Source organism: Pseudophryne corroboree, chromosome 3 (assembly GCF_028390025.1).
Source record: "Pseudophryne corroboree isolate aPseCor3 chromosome 3, aPseCor3.hap2, whole genome shotgun sequence".
NCBI classification, from domain to species: Eukaryota; Metazoa; Chordata; class Amphibia; order Anura; family Myobatrachidae; genus Pseudophryne; species Pseudophryne corroboree.
This window is the reverse complement of record NC_086446.1, coordinates 696,645,705-696,660,043: the sequence shown is the minus strand read 5'-3', so window position 1 is coordinate 696,660,043 and position 14,339 is coordinate 696,645,705. Positions and strand designations below refer to the sequence as shown.

The 14,339-nt window shown below is 39.8% G+C and overlaps 1 protein-coding gene and 1 long non-coding RNA gene across 3 annotated transcripts in view; one reads left to right on the top strand and one right to left on the bottom strand.

Annotated features, from left to right (window-relative positions):
- Positions 1 to 1,667: 1,667 nt before the first annotated feature.
- On the bottom strand, positions 1,668 to 10,720 carry LOC135056623 (uncharacterized). Its single transcript, XR_010244035.1, has 4 exons — positions 10,634 to 10,720; positions 6,394 to 6,466; positions 2,561 to 2,810; positions 1,668 to 2,132 (listed from the first exon to the last, which is right to left on the bottom strand). It is a non-coding gene; the product is annotated as an uncharacterized LOC135056623 (long non-coding RNA).
- The window catches only part of LOC135056622 (zinc finger protein 518A-like), a 9,865-nt gene continuing 6,213 nt past the window's right edge, over positions 10,688 to 14,339 (top strand). Inside the window, exon 1 of one of the 2 annotated variants that reach the window (XM_063962025.1) lies at positions 10,688 to 10,774. The gene's annotated coding sequence lies outside the window, so the exon portion shown is untranslated. Of the gene's footprint in view, positions 10,775 to 11,090; positions 12,654 to 14,339 lie in introns of those variants that run through there. The other variant, XM_063962026.1, reaches the window with a different exon arrangement.

Sequence of the window (14,339 nt, the reverse complement as noted above, 5' to 3'; positions counted from 1 at the left end):
ACCCCCCCCCCCCCTATTCACAGCCTAACCCTCCCACCCCTGCAGACAAACTCTAACCCACCCACCCCTGCAGCCTAACCTCTCCCCCCAAAATAGTAATTTGGACCCATCCTACAATGCTACACTGGTTCCCCAAGCCCCCTGTTCATAATGGAGACGCACAGACTATATGGCATTTATGTATATGTGTGTGTGTGTGTGTGTGTGTGTGTGTGTGTGTGTATATACACACACATTATATATATATATATATATATATATATATATATAAAAATATAAAACACAGAGTAGGGTGATCCTGTGTTGACATTGGGGCAGTCCCACACGGCGGTCACTGTGTGGGAGTATTTTGCTCACTTCTGGCTGCACAGGGGCAGGGAGAGCAGACGCCGGACTCTGCCAGGAAGCGATGGTGCAGTGCTACCAGCGTGTAACCCGCTGCCTGCAGGTCCCTGCGCTGCTACTCACCGCTCTCTCTGCCGGGCTGAGCTCCGAGGCGGGGACACGCATGGATGGGGGTGTGGGAATCAGCTCAAGCAATGGATCCGCCAATGGTTGGTGAAATATCTCCGTCCCCGGCAGAGGCGGATTTAGACCTAATGGGGCCCCAAGCATGACACCGATTTGGGCCCCCCCTTCCTCAAACAATCCATAGCACTATATGGTAGTGTGGCGTACACATCTGCAAAAACCAGAAACATAGAATTTGATGGCACATAAGAACCATTTGGCCTAAATTATTAAAATTATTGTTTTGTAGAAAAAAAAACCTGAAAGATTAGAATATTCACTCAAATCCCCAAAAAAATTAGTTAAGCAATAACAAAACAGTTGCCAGAGATCAAAGAGCCCCCCACTGCTGCTATCCAATAAATATGTACAGTACTATTCGCCTGAGCAAAGGTAACAGGAAAAGGTTGCACCTAACAAACTGATATCATACCTCCAAACTATTCAGTAATCGATACCAGGACTCCAGAGCACCTCCGAAAAGGGAGTATGGCTTCAGGTGGGAGGGCATGGCCTCAGGACATGTTCCCCTGTTTTTGTCATTTTGGGGCATGCCCAGTGCTCCCTGAGCAGCTGGGCAACCCCCAAACTCCTCTCTCTGCAATGTTTGGATAACGTGCGCAAGGCATCTATTCAAGCATCACATGCTGCTTTGTTGTGATTGAAAACGCAGTAATAAAGTTTTGAAATGTAGAAGATATCATAAATATATATATTCTCCCAATAATAAAGCACTACCGCGCCGGGTGCTTCCATAGACATAAACGCATACTCTCCTGGGAATGCGGCACTGCTGGCGACTTTAAAAACCGCTTCAGCATGCCAGTTTGAAGTGTTTTTTTGAAGTCGCAAGGAGTGCCGCATTCCCAGGAGAGTGTATGTATATATATATATGTACTATATATATATGTGTATATATACATACATACATAAACACACACAAACACACACACACACACACACACACACACACACACACACACACACACACACTCAAGTGTTTATCAGTAACCATATAAAGTTTAATGAAATATGTAGGTTTAATACATAACAATGTGTAATATAAATCCAAATAGACTAATTGTACAAATTCAGTTTTTGTACAAATAATACTTGCATGTGAATTGCAAGCAGGACAGATAAGATATAGTACTCAGCTGGGACTGGGTCCGCTACATTCGGTACAAACAAGCTATTCTGTTTTACTTGTGTCATACTGGAGAGAGAGGGGAGAGAGAGAAAGAAAGTCAGAGAGACAGAAAGCAGGTGCTAGGGAGAGAGGGGGGACAGAGAGTTAGTGCTAGGGATGGGGGTTAGCGAGAAAGACAGAGGGTGTCAGAGAGAGCGAAAAGGTGTCAGAGAGAGAAAGGGTGTCAGGGACAGAAAGAGGGAGAGGAGACAGAGAGCTAAAGGTGTCAGAGAGAGAGACAGAGTGCCAAGAAGAGTGAGAGAATTGGAGCAAGGGCGGGGGTACTACCTGTTCCAGCATCAGGTCTTTTTGGTGAATGGACACTTCATGGCATTAGGCCTCCTTCAACATACACCCGCAAATTTACGGCATTATGTCCGTGAGGGGGCGGGGCTACGATTGTCAGTCACGCCCACTCCACTCTGTACAGGGACTGAATGAATGAACAGAACATCACCAACAGTGCTGATTACTGGAGCCGGCAGTTAGGGTAATGTCTGCAGCAGTGTTGGGGAGGGGTCAGTTTGTGGGGTGCCCTGGCTGTCTGTCCTGTCTATAATCCGGCACTCGCCCCGCCCACCCCTTTATTCAAAGAGCTTTAACAGGCAATCCAACCGAGCATCTGTATGTAAACATAGCACGATAAGCAGCTCCAACAGCCTACCCCTGTCCCCAGACTGCCTGCAGTGCCTGAGCCTGGCTCTCAGTGGCTGTGCTGCGGCAGCACTTGGAGCATTTCCCTTCATGCAACAGTGGCTGTAACTTTAAGACATACGGGAGATGTGTAAAGTGCGTAAAAGAGGGACTTTCCTAGCTGCATGCCACTACCGCAGCTATACCTGTGCCCCCAACAGAACTAACCTGCACAATGAACGTAAATCCGCTCCTGGTCCCCGATTAAGGTCCGCCCCCGGCCTCCTCCTCTGGCTGCAGCAGCTCCGTGGCCTCTTTGCGCGGTTTCAGGACCCGTTGGAGAAAGCAGGTCTTACACGGTCATCGGGACGGGAGGGAGGGGGGAGTGAGGAGGATTTTTTAGTTGCACTCAGTGCCGCCCTTCCAGCGCTGCCGCCCATAGGCAGCTGCCTAAAGCTGCCTAGTGGTGGCGCCGGCCCTGCATTTAATATATTGACGTTGTTAATCTGGGTGTAACATGACTATAGTTGTTAACTAGTCATAAAAACATTCTTCAGCAGGTACAGTAAAATCAACTTAATACAGAATACAGGTTGAACACGATGGGCATTTTGCCTCTTTTCAACCTCAGTTACTATGTTACTATAATATCAAACCTTGGAAGACTAACATCTATTTAGGATTGCCTTATTTGAGAGCATAGTCTGATTGATTGTTAGTGTAAATATTTTGGTAGCATCTATTGCAGGCATTCCCAAACTCAAGGCACACTAACAGTCAAGGTTTTGGTGATATCCAGGCTTCAGCACAGTTGGTTTCATCAAAATAACTGAGGTACTAATTAAGAGGGAGATGTACTAAGCAGTGAGAAAAGTGGAGAAGTGAGCCAGTGGAGAAGTTGCCCATGGCAACCAATCAGCATTGACATAACATTTATAATTTGCATACTATAAAAGTATACAGAGCAGCTGATTGGTTGCCATGGGCAACTTCTCCACTGGCTCATTTCTTCACTTTTATCACTGCTTAGTACATGTCCCCCTAAGTCACCTATGCTCAAGCATAGATATCACTAAAACCTGGACTGTTAGTTTGCCTTGAGGACCGAGGTTGGGAATGCCTGATCTATTGTGTGAAAGAAACAAGGGAAAAATCATGGAAAATGTACCTTTTTTTATTATTTGCCCATAAAAGGTCCATAAAATGAGTGCATATTCTGATAGACTGCCAAAAGATAGCCTTATCTGTTCTTTAAAAAAATAATAATGTAAAACATGTACTGGTGCACACGAAACAGTTCTGGAAACTAGCACATTGCCAACATGTAAGAATAAACTGTCTAGCCATAAAGGGTGGATATGAAGGTGGTAATATTTACGATGCAAAGGAACCAACAGTGCACAGTATTGACTCCCACGATAGTATATACAAGTCTGTTACTATATTGGGAATTTACAATAGATATAATTGCAGAAGTAGTGACAATGTAGTACTAGTCTCTATTCTTAAATTGACACTATATATAAATAATTTATTTCTTTTTAAATTCATTTTTATTTAATAATTTTCGGAGGCTTTTTTTTTTAGGGATGCATTCAGTAATAAGTGTTTAAAAAATTTCACATTTTTTTTATATGTTTTAATGATTGGGAACCACTGTGTTTCCAAAAGAGCCTTGTACAGCAGGTTTGTCTCACTTGGGGAGATGGTTTGCTCCATTCACTTACTGTATATAGCCTGACTCAGACAATTTAAAATGCGGGTTTTTAGAAGTAGAGATGTTGCTAATGGCAACCAATCAGATTTTACTTATTTATCTAGCACCTTCTAGACAATAAACTACAATCTGATTGGTTGCTATGGGCAACATCTCCACTTCTAAAAACCTGCACTTAGTAAATATACCCCTTTCAGAGGCGTTTTAAAAGAGGAGGGGACCTGCGTGCAGTCTCCGTTGCGGGCCCCCTCTTCTTCGGAAGCAAGTAGACTCTGCGCATGCGCAGGTCTTTGGAAATATGATGCCCGCGACGTTTTCCCAGAGACATCTCCAGTGCGCATGCGCAAATCACTTGGAGAGTAGCCGCCGCTGCCATTTCCGAGTGATTTGTGCCCGTACTGCAGGGCCTCCGCTCAGGGGCTTCTTAAGCGAGGAGGGGGCCTGTGTGCAGACTATGGGTGGGTCCCCTTCTCTCCACTGCGGCAAAGGCTCCAACACTGTACCGGAGCCTACTGCGCATGCGCAGGTCTCCGGAAACATGGCGCCCACCATGTTCTGAAGACAAAATTCAAACTGCGCATGCACTGCGGCCATTTTAGAAGGGATTTGTTTGCAGCGCCCTACGCTGGACTCCGGAGAGGTGAGTACTAAAATATGGGTGCGGTGTGGGCCCCCCTGGAGCCAGGGGCCCATGTGCACTGCACACATTGCACCCATTATAGAAATTCCAATGCCTCCGCTGCAGTACTCCGGAGGGGTTAGTATAATATATGGGTGCAGGGTGTGCAGGGTGAGCCCCCCTGGACCCAGGGGCCCGTGTGCACCGCACACATTGCACCCATTATAGAAATGTCAATGTACCCCTTTAAATCTGAACAGTACTATCAGTCATGTAGCTGAAACACAAACTGCTACTGCCTTACAGTACAGTGAGAAGGGGAGGTATTCAGTATGCCGGCTGTTGGGATCCCGGTGCTCAGTATACCAGCGCCGGAATCCCGACACCCGGCATACCGACAACTATTCTCCCTCTTGGGGGTCCACGACCCCCCTAGAGGGAGAATGAAGAGCGTGGTGCGTGCAGCGAGCCCGCAAGGAGCTCATTTGCGCTTGCCCAGCAGTCGGTGTGCCAGTGGTCGGGATCCCGACACCGGTATGCTGTCCACCGGGATCCCGGCCGCCGGCATACCATACTACACCCGTGAGAAGTGGTATGCCATTCAGACTGAGGGTGAAAAGTTGTATAGACAGTTACACAATTTAGTAAAAATGTAAATGCTGTACAAAAATGTACCACCACTACGACTATACATTTAAAAATATGATTAGCCATAAATATTAGTTATATAAATTATACACAATTTTGATTCGACTGATAATTATCACATCAAATGTTTTGCTAAAGCAAAATGTTATTTTTAAGTCACTCTAATTAAAATATCAGGTAATATCACTGGTAAGCAATTACACACTGCATATGAAGCATTGATGAGGTAAATATTTTACACTAAGTTATACTGCAAATACAGTGTTTTTTGTGTTTTGAAATCTAGAAGTTTTTTGTTAGGTCAATTAATTTATCTAAATAATATTCGTTAAAGGGTTTTTACTGATATTAAACAACTGGCTGCATTAAAAAGTTCTTACATTGTAGTATAACGCATCAAGGATGCTATATTAAAGACAAACACTACGTGTGAGAATATAAGAAATACATCTCATATGGAATCTCTTGTTGGTGGATATGGGGTACTGCATTTAAATATATGTAATATGAATCTTCCTCACTTTGTTAAAAGAAAAAATCCAAAAAGGTACCTATAATTGTTATACTGAATAATTGTATAAATATCTAATCTTTACCATGGGATCCACTGAATACTGATGTCTTAAATTTTTTTTTTTTTAGAGAAGAATAATTGCTAAAGTAAAAGTTAGACCTATATGATAAGGTAAAAAGAAAAAAGAAAATAAAGTTTATATTTTTCCATTCATTTTTAAAACATTTTTTTAAATAATTATTTATAGTTTGTCAGGCAGAGGGTATTTGGAGCCTTGAAATCTTGCTTTGATTTCCACTATGGCAGAGTTTCCCAATCTCCTCCATTACAGTCCAGGTTTTAAGGATATCCATGTTTGAGCACAGGTAACTTAATTAGATTGAGAGTCAATTTTAGTTAACCATCTGGACTTAAACATGGGTATCTTTAAAACCTTCACAGTAATGGTGGAAACTTTGGAAACTTGGTGTACTCAGAGGTTACCATTATAAGTTACTTTTATTTTTCCTTACAAAAGTACGTGAAACTCTCATATTGACTAAATAATCATACAGCATACCTACCAGTACTTTCAATTGGAAATTCAAATTATGCCTCAACTCCAATCCATCCATGCTACTTTCTGACAGACCACACCTTTTTAAATAAAATGAAATTATGAATGTACTGTGAAAATTGTTACAATTGGGAACTATTCAGTATTATAGATATCATTAAATAGAATGTGTTGTTTCAATAGGTTTATATGACTACTCTGCTTAACATTAAATAACATGAAAAGCAAGAAGATTTAGTAAGCCTTCTAAAGAGGGTAATTGGAGGTATTGCTCACTGAAACCAGTCATGATCTAGCTATAATTTTATAGAATGTACAAAATAGATGATAGCTAAAATCTGATTGGCTGCCAAGGGCAACACCTTCACTTGTTCTTTTTATAAGATTTGATAAATCGCTTAGGGTTAAACTGGGCATACACTATACAATTATTTGGTAGATCATCTGCCAGATCTGGCTGGTTGGAATAAAAATCTGGTACTGGATGAGAGCAATGACAACTGGCCATTTGCTTCCAAACACTGGAAAATGGAAAAATTGAGGCATTCATGGATTAGACCAATTTGTAAGAATGACAGCTTTTGTCCGTTTTTCAGTGATTGGGAGCAACTGGTTGATTGTCATTTGCTCTTATGCATTACCAGATTTTCATTCAAGCCAGCTATATCTGTAAGATGATCTGCCAGATAATTGTATAGTGTATGGCCAGCTTTAAATTTACTAAAGGTTGATTTTAATCTAAATCTATGTTCTGTTTCAGGATGTACAATTTTTTAATATAGATATTTCAATGTTAGTAAACGTGCAATTTAGCCCCTGAACTACAACATCAATTTAGATCGATTTAAAGTGGCCCTTTAGTAAATTTACCTCTAGTCTCTTACTTTATAAAGGAAATGTTCGTATTGCTAGACATGATATATGTTGTTACTACTTTTAAGGATAAAACTATTGATTAAATTGTATATATTTGATGTCTGTAATTGATCAAAATGTAAAAGTCTACGCTACAGGATCCATATATTGGCGGGAAGAGCTCATTAACATTTTCCAACTCCATTCCATGGATTGGAAGGTTGTATGCCAAAGAAATTCATATCCCCTCACATGTCTATTTATGGAAATTTAAAGCCTTACAAGCACGGGTATAGTAGTATACAAACTATGAACAGTCTTTACTAGTTAATGCATACCTCCCAACATGACCCTCTCCAGGAAGGACAGAATGCTCTGCTCCTGGACTTCCCTCTTAATTTATGATTACCATCACCTGTACTAAAACACCTTTCTTAGCCATTAACCTGTTCAACACAGGTGCCGGTAATCATAAATTAAGAGAAAAGTCCAGGAGCAGAGCATTGTGTCCCTCCTGGAGAGGGTCATGTTGGGAGGTATGGTTAATGCAATTTTTTTTTACTGTTTTGATCTTTATATCACTTTGACTTCCCAATGTATTAACTGCTTAAATTATATTATGTCAGGCTATGAACACAAAATGGTCTCTTTCTTTTCTTAAAAATAACTTTAAATATGTTAACATATGACAACATGATTATTGCTTTGGATTCCAATTTGGTTGGCCAATCTGGTTGTTTTAGATTCATGTGAACTGACTTAGGTGGGGTACTTATTAAGCAATTTATCTAATGGTACAGTATATCGTTCTAATGTGGATCAGAACTATATATTGTCCATATCGTCTAGTGTGTACCCTCAATCACGTGTGCATGTGCGTCATCTGAGGGGTCGTCCCAGCTAAAAGCGCACTTCCCATCAGATGGCCTGACCACGCTGCCGACATAATGCAGGTGAATGTGGGATATACATATATTCGTCCATCGAGCGTCGGCTCGGCTGGAATACACATCGCTCTGATGTGTACTCGGCCTTAACTGTGTCAGTAGCTATACTAAAAAAAAAAAATGTAAAATTTTATTTGTGCATATTGATTTTTTTGTCAGCCAGTGTTGGTGTCAGCAAGTCCACAATGTCACTGTCTGTAATACACAGGGTCTGTTCTGATTAGTTTGTTAGGATGACAAATTAAACCTTCCTCTGTGATCAACATGGATGCCGATCAGGTTTGCAAAATGGCTGAGCTGCACCACACGTGGCTAGCATAAAATAACCTGTCTTAGTTATATCATCCACCAAGCAGCTGTTCCTCAACATCCTCTTTCTGTGGATGACTAGCAATTACTAAACATCATCTTCTCGTTATAGGTATAGCTAAATCCAGTGTAAAGCAAGCACTTGTGCCTTGTGTTTAAATTTAAATCTCCCACTTTTTTTTTCGACTATAAACTCTACAAAGCAAGGATCTCTCACCTCCAGTTTCAATATTAATGTATTTTTATTCATTAAACAATATAAATAAAATTCTAAAAATAAAATTATAAACATATATAAATTATATATGTGTGTGTTCTGAAATCAACTATTTAGTTTGCATTATTTCTATATGAGTTTGAAACAAAATATACCTAACATCTAGGCACACTGATATAAAAGCATTCCTGATAAAGTTAGCAGTATAAGTGAATACTGTTTGCACTTAACTAGTAAATGACTACGTAAAATATATAGAAAATGATATTATTTGTAGATGTGCTGTATCAGCTTGTGTTGGAAACTACATGTACTGACTACATGCATGCAATTGTCCATTGTACTATTAACTTTACCAGTTGCAATCTAAATATATCCTACACTGTTGTCAAATTAATTCCTTATTGTACTTTCTCTTCTCTTTCACATGGAAGTGATAACAGATTGCTCCACCTCTTTCCCCCATGTACACCCTCTAATACTCAACCTTTTATACAGTCTCTTATCTGTTAGGTTTCCATTTGGGTTAACATCACAAAGAAAAAGCTTTATAAAACCAATTAAATTATAAAACCCAATTAAACATAGAGGAATCAAATTTAATAAAATAGCGCATCAATGTAAAAATATGGTATTCTATGAGAAATATAACATAAAGGATACAAATGAATGTTATGATATTGAAAGTAAAGGTGTTTATAAAAGCACCTGTTTCATAATCCAAAATGACACAAATAATAGTGTATATACAAAAACACCAAAAATTTTATATTCAAAGATCAAGATGTAAAGCCCATAACATTCTTAAAAAGATCCATTCATTTTTAATACATGTGCAAAGTTTTGTTTGGACAAAATTCGGGTTATTCTCAAAGTTTGGTTCTATCTTTTTCTTATCTTAACTTTGATTTTTTTGTATACATTAAGGCTTTGCCATAAATCCGAATATTGAGCATTTAGCACTGACAAAGGCACTATATGCTTCATGTGACGTACATATTACTTAGCATTTTACCAGGTACAAATCTTCGACCATTTAGCAGCTATTATGTAGGCACATATAATTTTTGCACAAATAACCCATTTTTTTGTTTTTTTTTTCGTCATTGACGTGATAAAGAAACCAGCTATGTGTGTATCTATGATCAAAGCTATCAGGATGGACGGAAGACTTTAAACAAGTTTGTGTTCAAATCTCTTGATGTGCTTTCAATTGAACAAATAAACAAAATAAATGCTTAGCATTAAAACCTCAAACTGGGAGGCAGTGATTTAATTTATGAATTATGACACAGTAAACCGATAACATATATATAGCAGAGAAATGCTACAAGCACTTTAATAAGCATTAACCATTCAATGCTTGACAGCACTCTCCATGCCATAAATATTATAGAACAATAAAAACACAATGAAAATGGCAACTTGCAAAAAAATCAAATAAAAAAAAGACCCTAAAATTAATTTGTACAATCTTCAATTAAACCTTAAGATGACTACATAATAAATTTTTCATTGGAAACATTGCAAACAGTGTACATTGCAAACAGTGTTTTAAAAAAAATAAAAAAATGTATATCTATATTGGTAAAGTCAGCTTAATCACTCAAGAGGAAAAACAGGGTTTACTGCAACAATTTTCCAACCAGCCTCTTTGCATACACATGAGGTAGTGTAGAAGAAATAGTGCCAGCAATGCAGCCTGTGTGCCCAGGCTGTGAGTGCAGCCTAGTACTGCGGGGATAATGCACAGGCAATGGCCACACTCAGGGATTACAGCCACACACACAGCACGGGGGATCTATAGGCTGCCAGCACTATTGTAATGGGGAGAGGAGGAGGGGGGGGGGACGGACAATAACACATTGGTCCTATGCAATAATCATCATTGTACTAAGGGGGAGAGTTGGCGGCCTCACCACAGAGACAAGGTGGAGCACGGATCCCTCCGCCGTCTCTGCCTGGGAGTCCATTTTAGGTCTACCGAAACCAGGACAATCCCCGGATGTAACTGTCATGGCCGCCAACGGTGACTCGGGCAGCATTTGAGAGAAAAGAAGGTAATGCCGCCGTGTAAACGGGAGAGCGGGCGGGGTGCGGGGCTGGCGGGGGCGCCCGGGGCTCGCGCTTTAGTCACGAGCGGGGCATTTCCTGCGCGGGTGGTTTTTCCTCTCTGCACCCCACCAGTGGGTGACACGCGGGCGGGAGGGTTGGGAAGTTCGGTTGAGCCTGTGAGGCGGCTGTGGGGGCATACTGCTTGCGGTGCGGGCGGAGAAATAGTTCCCGGGGTCGGGCGGGTAACTAGTGCCCGGCAAAGTTGGCGAAAGTTAGCAAAGTTAGGTGGGGGCGCAGGGGGTAGAGGGGTGGGGGACCCCGAGCGCTACCTGCACGCATAACGCCCCTTTAATGGCCGCTCTCCTTGGTGTGGCTGAAGTGACGTGAGGGTTGCCAGTGTCCATTCGCTGTGCCCTGCTTCCCCTTGTGTATGATCCCTTTCCTATGTATTACTGGGGGGCTGCTGGCAAATTGCACCCCCATTTGTGTACAGTACACATGCTGCATATTCCATTAAGTGCACACGTTTCTTTGCTCTACACTTGCAGCATTTGTATTTTCTCCTCTCTTTTATGTAGGGTAAATGCAAAAAAAAGAAAAGAAAAACTTTTACTAATTCCATAGATGCATTTTGCATAAAAACAAAGCAATTCCAATGCACAGTGCTGTTAGTGTGTATGTTGAACCATACTTCAACTAGTTCAACTACAAGCAAAATAATTAAGCAACATTTTTTTTTATTTTATTTTTTGCTGTATTGTTTTGCAACATGACTTAATGGCCAAAGTGCAATTTAATTCTGTGGGTATTGTGCGATGCCTCCTTATAATGCTTATCTAGAGTTCATGACCAAGCATATTTATTTATTTTTGTTTTGCAAATATTAAGTGGCTATCTTGTCTGCTTTATAGATCTATACTTTTGTGATCATAGAGGCAATAGTTACTAGAATTCACATTACCAAGGTTTTGCAATGTTTACCTAATATTTACTTACTTGTGCATGATGCCATTGGTTGTTTACACTTTGACAGTCTGTACTCTTAGGTTTTTCCAACATGGTTGATGACCCGGAGATCTTGTCTTATTGCATGACTGCCAGAACTATATTGCTGTAGTCACCAGTGCATTGGTAATTTAGGTGGCCAGTTGGGTAATTTGAGGCCAAGTTGACTGCATGGCATTGGGTGTGTGCTGTTGATGTAAGACCCTAATGATTGGCCATCCCAATCAGAATCTGTTAAGGGACCATCAAATTAGGATTGGAGAAAAGTCCAGTTAGGGTTATGGCTTTGCTCTGCAAGTTATTAGGTGTATTGTCATATATACCATGCAACCAAATCTGCCTCTTTGTTTTAAGTGCAGAAGGAGATTACGGTAACATTGTTATTAGTTGCCTTGGAGCCCATCAAAGAACTGGTATAGACTTTTCTGCTAAGCAACTTTTTTATTTTATTTATCTCATCTAAATCTATAAAATATCTCATTAATGTTGACTCTACATGGTTTTGTTGGTTTTAGTATTTTTTTTTTTTTCCAGTGGGTTGGTAATATACCTTTCTGGGCAATCATCCTTTGTATCCTTATCTGCAGTTGGGAAGATACCCTGCATAGCAACCCCTTAATTGTGTTTTCAGGTTTTGTGGTTTTTTTTTCCCCAGTTATGAATATAACAATTTAATTGGACACAACTGATCAATGCACTTACACCAAGGAAAAAAACGGGTCATCTTAAAAAAAATTAATACAAATATGAACAAATGCAAACTAGGGAGGGCAGGCATAACATTGTTGACTTTTTTTTTTTTTTTTACTTTGAGCCAATCACTCATCTTGTCAGGACAGTGGAAGTTTCCATCATGATGGTCTAAGAGTTGATGCCCAGGTCAATATAAAAACATTAGAAATACAGTATATTAATTTAGCAAGTCGTACAATCTAAAAGAAATGCTGAGTAGTTAATTTTACTGTTTATTGGTGTGGCTTCCATTTACATAGGCAATGAATCATCGCTTACCTATTGGGTGTTGTCATAATTTTGTTAGCGTCTCTTTCATAAAGTGCACATTTAGTAGTAATGCACACGCTACAACACAGTCGGTCTAACTTACATTGTTTATGTTTTTTCCATTTATTTAGTCATGTACACATGAATTTGTTTTGATGTTTATGGTGTACATGTAGCTCCTTTAAAAGATGACCGTTGGGGAACTTGGATAACAGAACAAAAGACATCATATAACAGATAGTAATGACTAAGATTATCTATATGGGTTATTTACATAGGGCCGGCATATTCCGTTGTGATATATATCTCCTTGCATAACACTAGCATGTCATTTTCTATATTCTAGGTCATAGGTTCTCAAACTCGGTCCTCAGGACCCCACACAGTGCATGTTTTGCAGGTAACCCAGCAGGTGCACAGGTGTATTAATTACTCACTGACACATTTTAAAAGGTCTACAGGTGGAGCAAATTATTTCACTTGCGATTCTGTGAGGAGACATGGAAAACATGCACTGTGTGGGGTCCTGAGGACCGAGTTTGAGAACCTGTGTTCTGGGTATATAAAAAAAACTATATAGACCACATTGACATCATGGCAGCTCCCAATTGGAAAAGTATGTGATTAGAGAGTGGATATGAATTATAGATGTCCTATTTATGTTCAAAGTGATTAGTTTTGTCTTTTATATTGAGGTTTACTGTGTATTGTTTACTTACTGAAAGTAGAACAAAATGTGACACCCCCCCCCCCCCCCCCCCTTTCCCCCTCTCCAGAAATCATTCTACACACCAGTCAAACAGGTACCCGGCGCTGGCTGCAAAAGCAATTTATACACCTTGACATTTTGTCACTGCTAGGACTTTGCATGATAGGGTTACTAATATCAGACCAATTGTAGGGACAAATGGGTTTTGGTTGTTGAACAGTTTAATAAGTTTGCGCTACCTCTCTGTATAGTCATTGCTCCCAGCCAATAGTCAAAACTAACCTCCATTTTGTTGTTTCTAAATATTATAGCATCTTTTTATTCTACTCCCATTTTTACATGGCCGTCACTCCAAATAAACTTGGTGTATCACCGAGTCTAGATTTTTTTTAAAAATTTTTTTTATTGGGTTCTTGTTGACTAGGCAAATTAACACGTTTTTGAAATAATTTTAACAAAATATTTACATCTAGATTGAAGACAAATGAAATAAGAATAATTTTGTTTGGTTCACTTGTAAATAGCTGAGCTATCGGATTATTTCGCTCAAGCATACAGTACAATTTCACCACTGGTTTTAGAACCTTCTATCATTTCCATGAAAGTTTGGGATTATTTTTGTTGATCTATTAGAAACTGTTTAGCTAGTTTTAAATTGATCATAAAACTCAAACCAAAAAGCCTAATATGACTTGTGCGCTCTTGAGGTCACTAAGAAAATCTTGCCTCAAATCAGAGAATAAACCAAGAGTGGGAACCTTTTATTGAAAATGCTATATTTCAAGTGTTAATGTATTTCTCATAAACAGTTTTGTGTAATGTAAAATGCTTATGATGTGATTCATGTACATTTA